The sequence below is a fragment of the Cyclopterus lumpus genome, chromosome 11 (assembly GCF_009769545.1).
Source record: "Cyclopterus lumpus isolate fCycLum1 chromosome 11, fCycLum1.pri, whole genome shotgun sequence".
NCBI classification, from domain to species: Eukaryota; Metazoa; Chordata; class Actinopteri; order Perciformes; family Cyclopteridae; genus Cyclopterus; species Cyclopterus lumpus.
The window spans coordinates 3,709,128-3,717,702 of record NC_046976.1 but is presented as its reverse complement, the minus strand read 5'-3'; positions in this window follow the sequence as shown (position 1 = coordinate 3,717,702).

Sequence of the window (8,575 nt, the reverse complement as noted above, 5' to 3'; positions counted from 1 at the left end):
ACACAGGGTTCTAAACCCTCTTTGTCTTTTATTGATGCACAGTCAATTATTTTTCTTTTACATACTAAAAGTGAGAAGCGACGTAGATGATTATCTCCCTTATCTCACTAGCCAGATTGTGATAAGCGGAACCGGACGCGTTGGTGATTACAGAGAGCTTTGTCTTTGTATATGTGCTTCCCTCAGGTTTGGCAGGTTTTCCACTGTGACTAGCATATACATGACTGTGTGTGTGTGTGTGTGTGTGTGTGTGTGTGTGTGTGTGTGTGTAGATAAAGATGAGATGAGATGAGATGGGGTGCTAGTGTTGCGTAACATAACCAATAGCCTTTCCAGAAGCCATCTTTTATTAGTGGCATAAACCAGAAGGCGAGACGTTAGTCACATCGTATTGACGACGCCGTGTGTCTGACTAATGTGCAGTTAGTCTAAACATTTTTGCCCAGGTGTATCCAACGACAACAGGTGACAACAATGTTCCACTCAATCAAGCGTGAGAAGTCACCCTTGGTCGCATATTTCGCAATGCGATCAAGTCACGATGAGACCTTGAAGACTAGGTGCTGGATCCTTCATGTAGGTGAAAAGAAAAAAGGAATAAGCACTGAAGAAAGGCGCGTCTCCCGAAAAACATTCGTGTGGCAGTATTAAAACCTCAAAATATTCTTTCCATTAAAATGTCTCATTAGCTTTTTTTTCGTGGCCCATGATTGTGGGTTTCTATAAAATAAGATGGACCAACTTGATTGTAAGTGACTCGACATATCACTAACAATAAAACTCCATCTTTCTCAATTCTGCATAAAAATACAGGCCTTAATTCTTTTACAGAAAATATTACTTTTTTTACTCATAAATTAACTCTTATTTCAAGTGAAGTAAAACGGTAATGTCCGTAACCTTTTGGTTTCCTGAGAATTGCTTCATAAAATAAATGTTCTCACCTGTCATCTCACATCTGCCCCCCAGAATCATCAGATTTCCAGTTGAAGCTGGGCGTGGTAGGAATGTAGGAACCTGACGGATAACTCCTTCAGGGGCTCCTTCAGGGGCTGCGGGGAAAGTTCTTCAGACATTTGGTTTGTTTACTCGAAGGGAGACAAAACGTTAAAGAGATTTTCTTTTGTCTGACATTTAAAGGTTAGCAATGCAGATCCAACTTGCAATAATGAATTGGGATGGTTTTAATGATTGAACTGCTGTCAACCAAATGTAGGATTATTCATTAACAACAGGGTCTCTTTGACTTTGTTCCCACTTACTACAGACACCGCCAGTGCACATTCGACAGTAGTTAGAATTACGAGGACGTGTTTCATCTCACCGTGCCTACCTGTAGTTATATATTAGACTTTATGGGGTATGAGTATCGATTCTCTAATCGAAGACATACAACAAAGTACAACTACCTATTAAGAGAACTGAAATATAAACAATATATATTTCAGGCAGCTAAAATCGATAACTTTTCTGATTATAATTCTAAGGATTTGTGTGATTATCATATCCACTTTAAAAGTTGATAATACCTTTTAAAGGTATTAGACTTTAAAAGGTATTATCAACTTTGATTATCTTCCTTATCTCACTAGCCAAGATAAGGAAGACAGTGTTGTGTTTACAGTTTGTTTCTGCTGCCCCCCAAGAGATCAAACACAAATAGGTTACTGCAGGTTGAGAGTATCACAAGTCAGAAATACAGAACAGCTCAGAATGTTACTGGTATACAGTTCTTTACATAATAATTCTTATATTTGATTGGGCAGAATTAAAAACGGGTCATATGGTTCGTATGTAAAATATTCACCTAAATATTTAATTATAGAGGTCAGACAAGAGGGAAAAGCGATATTTCTATCTGAAATGTGGTAAAGTACAAGCCCCTCAAAACTGACTTTGTTATATTCCAACCCTGGCCACTACTACAGAATGTCCAGAGGAACAAGTGCTTTCTCTCCTTGAGTCTCACTCCTAATCCTCCTGAAGACGTGCACAGAGTGGCTCCTGATTTCATGCTGTTTAAACAATCGGAACATGCTGTTGTATTTACTTAAGTAGAAAATAGTTTTAATGAAACCACAAATAGATTAAACTTGAAAGTGCTAAATCACACAGGCTTTATCTAGATTACGCCTCCACAGCTTTTTTACAATTCAGTTGACAGTAAACTTGTAATATTTACTTAGTAAACTTCCTAAGTACACCCTCTTAACTCTAACACTCAATGGTGCTTGGGCAGGTTTTGGAAATGTTACTCAAGATGATGACTAACAATACAGGTGCTCAATCAAAGACGCCACCAAATGAACGTGTGAGGTTATGTGTTATGTGTTATGTGCTTATTTGTTTCTGCACACCAATGTGTCAGCAGACAAGTCCCTATTTACATATTCAGCAGACACGGAGCTTCATTAGCAGTTATCGGGAGTTGATGAATCTCAGACCAATATTTTCTTTAATGTGACCTCTGTTTGTGTCTCCGCCGTCTTCAGTTTGTCCCTTTTAGTGCATTGACGTTACGTTGGAGTCACAGAGCTAAGCGTGCATTTCTATTAAACATAAATACCTGGTAGTTTAACGCCATGTGCTGTTCTGAATACTCTTCTTCTGCGTGAACAAAGTGGCTAAAAACACTATAATGTGGATGAGAGCTGCAGGGTGGGATGGTGCTCCTCTGTGGCTTCATCACTATGAGAAACCCCTTCCATATCCAGTTGATCCATTGCTAATATAGAAAACACTGATTGGAGTGGTGATTATTTGTTTGCCGAACACAGAAGTACTTTGACAGAGGCCCGTTGTAGCTTAAACTAACCACACCGTGCTGTACTAATTAAAAGAAACCTCAAATGATCACACCGCAAACAACTCCCTATTGTCCACGATCTAGACACCATTCCATAAGGATAGACGAGTCCTTTGAAAGTCGCCTCCTTTCAGTTCGCTGCACACCCCTCCTCATGTGTCTGTCATTGCCCACTTGTGAGCACACCATTTCTTCCTCTACGTCTCCACAAGGCTGAACCTCCTGCAGGATATTGTTCAATCTGGCACCAGGTCAGGAATGTGAAACCATTGTCCGTTCCTGCCGGCACCGCACCCAGAACTCACCCTGCTCTGAGGGGCCCTGACTGCGGCATTCATATCCGTCCACTTTTCTTGAGCCGCATCTACAGGCACATTTTTACGATTACGTGCTTTTGTACAGATTATTTAAAATCATAATGTCTCCCTCTCGCTCTGCTGCTACCTTTTATTTTTGTACTTTTGACTGTTCTTGATTGTTATTCCTCATGTCCTTCCTGTTGAAACGCTTTAATCCGGGCAAAGCGTCTCCGAACATTAGACCACGCTGGACAGGTTTTATCTGTGTTATCTCCGGCGCACCCAGACGTTCTCTTTCAGGGAGCTTGATCACACATGTCCACGGTGCATGTGAAACCCATCGCTAACGTCTTCTTTTCTCATCTTCCGTTTCTTTGTGATCTTGGCTTCATCGAGGTGACACCACCCTGGTGGCTGATGGAAATTGGGTACATTTACATTTGAATTTAAAGTGTTCATTAATGTACATTGTCCCTCTCGAACAAATAAAAACTTGAAACTTGAAACAATTGGTTAACTCGTATAAATCTCAGATGGTAGAGAATCAATTTCACACGTAACTATTCAGATGTGATACTTTTAACCATCTGATGAAGTTATCACTAATATTATATATTTCTTTTACTGCAAATACAATAATAATAATTTAAGTCTGCATGTTTTAAATTGCATATTTAGTATTACGTTGCATCATTAAACAATTGGGTATTCATATTTACCAGCCTGTATGAGCATTTCCCCCTCTGATAACCATAATGTTTATCTTAACACCCAGACTGGCAACATTAAAACAACCACTGAAATCCATAATTAAAAATCAAGGCGGTAGTGAAGCACTGTCATGCGGCGTCTTCCCCAGAACCCGACGAGATGTGCGGAATCCCTTTTGAACAATAGTTTGTTTACAGACACACCTCACACGGTCGGGACACTTCTTGGCATCTCAGCGTAGAAGTAACATCTATGTCCTGAACAATTATGGCTTATAAAAGCATAATTGCTTTCATAAGCCATAATTGATCAAGTGATACATGATCACAGGCTACCTTTAGGAGCCCGTGATCATTTCTCTTAACCCTCACTGCCCTTATCTTAGATGCTTGATTATGTAGCAATACAGATTAAGCCCAGATTTGTATGAGGTGTGAGCCAATCCGATTTGCTCATTTCTGGAGGAAATGAACAGACGGTGTTCTCAACTCACAGTCTCACTCCAGCCAGATAATACAGAAGGTGACGTCGGGTTACACAAGAAACGATACTTGCGCAGGTGTTGACATTGTTGCGCAAATTAAAATGACAAACGACAGATTGTGTGTAATTTTTATTATTTCCTCGTCATCAACTGCAACCGCAGCCGATTCTTCTCCTGTCACATTGCAGGGAAGTTTATTCTGTTCACTCCCACGCATGCCTCTTTAAGGCGTGTATCTAAAAGTTTGTTTTGCTTTTCTCTGGCACGCTCCCATTGGTGCGTGCTGCAAACAGCATTGGCTTTATACGGAGGATCTGGCAGAGCCTCCTGCAACAACCGCAGGCCTTTCACAGCAACCAGTTCTCTCTTTGAACTGTTAATTGTTACAACATTTGTGTAATGCCTTGCATATAATTATATAGCTTAGCATACAAAGTTGAAATATATGTTGTTGTTTTTTGTGTGAAAACAACAGCTTTTATACAAATTGTATTTGAACGCATGGTTCAAACAAATTCCCTTGCCGTTATTAACATCCATTCATATTCATGCATTCATTTTAAATAGTCTAATACTATAATTGTCACTCTTACTTTTGATACTTTAAGTATATTTTACTTGGTACATGGTAGCCTCTCTGAAGTTATGAACTTCCTCAGAACAGCTTGCACATGCTGGACAAGCGCCTCTTTTGACATGCATTGTGTTTCAATTGGCACTGCAGCCAGTAAACCCACTCATTTTGTCTTGTGTGGCCATGTCATATTTTCTCAATGAAGCTAGTTTGGGCTTAGCGTCACTTGACGATGTGGACTAAATGTAAATACTGCAGGTCAAGCTAAGTAGCAGCATACATTTCTTTTGTCACGCCTTGAGTTAGCTGACTGAGACTGAGGCGTCACGTTTGACGAGTCAGAACTTCTTTTGGCCCAACTGTGGGTGGGAGTAATGGACATAAGCTACTTGATTTATTAGCGTAAATGGTCTCCACCTGTAGATACAGTTTGCACTTTTTTTTAATTTAGTTTTCATCAACATAACAATATGTATTTTCATAAAGTCGCTTTCTGTCAATTTTTCAGTATGTCTTGGTACACATGATCGCTCCCAATAGTGCTACTGTAGGGATGTCCTGTTGAAATATTTCTTTGAGGGCATCAAAGACTTCTCTCCAGTATGTATTTAATTTAGGGCATAGCCAGAATATATGTGTATGATTGGCAGCGCTTCCACAGTTGGAATGTGTTGGGCCGACAGTCATGCGGCGTCTTCCCCAGAACCCGACGAGATGTGCGGAATCTCTTTTGAACAATAGTTTGTTTACAGACACACCTCACACGGTCGGGACACTTCTTGGCATCTCAGCGTAGAAGTAACCAGAGATAGGCTACTATCTTCTGAAGAATCTATCTCTATCTCTGGTGTTCTGAAGAATCTGGTGATTTTTTCCCATTTAAATTCCCTCCAGGTGTTTGAGTTTGTGTGCCTCTGTGCACATTTCCTAAATTCTGTGGTATGATGGTGTTCATTTCCGATTCCCATCTCTGCTTTATCTGTTGGGAATTATGTAGATTCATAGATAGAAATATGTTATATCATTTACTTATTGTTTTCTTATCTTCATTCCCCATCTGTATCTCGATTAAAAACCTTTCTAGAGGCGTACGTTTCACAAGCTCTCCCCACTCTTTGTGTGTCTTTAGAAAAGTTCTCAATTGTAGGTAGAAATCGGTTTTGGGAAGATCAAAATCTTTTTTCAGCTGCTCGAATGTCTTGAGGTTATCCTCATTACATGAACAAGTCCCATGTGTGACCACTTTCTAAAGCCCGTATCTAGATTGTTAGGTGTGAAGGTCTTCATGGATCCGATGCTCGTTAATAAAGAAATAAACTTTGGAAGCCCAAAAGCTGTCTGTATATTGTTCCCGATTTTAAGAGTAATCCCAAGCATCTAAAAAAGGCTTTTGTAAGGGCTCTGGGCATATACGTTTTTCTCAATATTAACCCAGCGAGTGTCTGTGCCATTCTGAATCCACACTATCAAAGCTTTCATTTGTGCAGCCCAGAAGTAATATTTTAAGTTTGGGAGTTTAAGGCCTCCATTTAGTTTAGATAGCTCTAATGTGTTAAGTCTCTCCTGCCAGATACATTTGGAAATTATTTTATCCAGGTTATCAAAACTAGATTTTGGAGCATCTGAAGTAAGGAGAGTAGTCTGGGACATTCATGTGAATACTTTCAACACGACCAAGCAGGGAAATGCAGGGAAATGCACCGAATTATTCTACAATAATTGGCCTCATATAAATTCTGTAAGGATGAGGGTATGTATATACCAAGGTACTTTATACCGTCTTTTGGACATTTAAATCCACTTTGGAGTTTTCAATTTCTTGAGATGTTTCCATTGATATACAGAGCCTCTGTTTTTTCCACATTTACCTTATATCTCCGAGTAGTATCCATACTGCGAGATGAGTTCCTTTAGACGTGGTATTGTTGATGTAGGTTGCGTGAGATATAATAATACATCATCAGCGTACAGGGATATTTGATGCTCCTCTTTATGTATTACAGTTCCTTTTATTTCATTATCATCTCTGATAAGCTGAGCTAGGGGTTCGATACTAATTGCAGCCGCGTTCCAATGTGAATCTTTGTGATTTATATCCATTCACTTTAACAGCTGCTTGTGGTGACGAAGATAGTGTTTGTATCCAATTCAAGTTTTACCGTTTTAGTGTTTGGAATAAATATTGCCATGATACCCGGTCAAATGCTTTTTGAGCATCTAGGGACATAACCATTGCTTCTATTTTCTCTTCTTTGTGATGGGATATTATGTTCAATAAGTGTCGTAAGTTAACGCCATCTTCCAGTGATAAATCCCCTCTGATCAGGATGGATGATTTTAGTGATTATATGATTAACTCTTCTTGCTAGGATTGCTGTTAGAATGCACAGGTCCCCATTCAGCAGTGATATTGGTCTATAGGATTGGCACTGTGAGGTCTTTTCCTTCTTTATGAATTACCAATATAGTTGCCTCAGCCCAAGATGGTGCCATGGTTTTAGATTACAATGCATGGTGGTATGCTTTTAGCAACAGTGGTGATAACATATCCTTGAAGGTTTTATAAAATTCATTAATATATCCATCTGGTCCTGGGCTTTTATTATTTTTGAGTGTTGAGATCACCTGCTTGATCTCCCATTCCTCAATAGGCTTATCGGATTCCTTGGCTGCTGATTCTGTCAGTTCAGTTAATTGTATAGGATTTAGGAACTCTGTAAGTTTTGCATTATCAGAGCAGGTATCTGTATTTTTTGTAAGGATTTGTAAAACTCTCCGAAGGATTCGGCTATTTTATCTGGTTTTGTAACAAAAGTTTCTTTTGATTTAAATTTCTGTACTGTATTAGATGATTTTTTTTTTCTTAATCCAAATGCTATGGCATTATTGGCTTTAAAAGTTTTTTACTTTTTTTTTTTAATGTCATTAAATTAAACTATTGTTTCTGACATGGACTCTAACATGCTACATATGTGCGTGCGTTCTGGTTTGTATGTTTTCTCCTCTTCAAATTACAATCCAGTGTTACCTGCTTACATTCAGGTTTACCTGTAAGTCCAGGTAGTTACAGAATGTGTCTGTCAGTAGTTAACGAGTGTTACCTGCTTACATTCAGGTTTACCTGTAAGTCCAGGTAGTTACACAATGTGTCTGTCTGTAGTTGTTAACGAGTGTTACCTGCTTACATTCAGGTTTACCTGTAAGTCCAGGTAGTTACAGAATGTGTCTGTCTGTAGTTGTTAACGAGTGTTACCTGCTTACATTCAGGTTTACCTGTAAGTCCAGGTAGCTACAGAATGTGTCTGTCAGTAGTTAACGAGTGTTACCTGCTTAGGTTCAGGTTTACCTGTAAGTCCAGGTAGTTACAGAATGTGTCTGTCAGTAGTTAACGAGTGTTACCTGCTTAGGTTCAGGTTTACCTGTAAGTCCAGGTAGTTACAGAATGTGTCTGTCAGTAGTTAACGAGTGTTACCTGCTTAGGTTCAGGTTTACCTGTAAGTCCAGGTAGTTACAGAATGTGTCTGTCTGTAGTTGTTAACGAGTGTTACCTGCTTACATTCAGGTTTACCTGTAAGTCCAGGTAGTTACAGAATGTGTCTGTCTGTAGTTGTTAACGAGTGTTACCTGCTTACATTCAGGTTTACCTGTAAGTCCAGGTAGCTACAGAATGTGTCTGTCAGTAGTTAACGAGTGTTACCTGC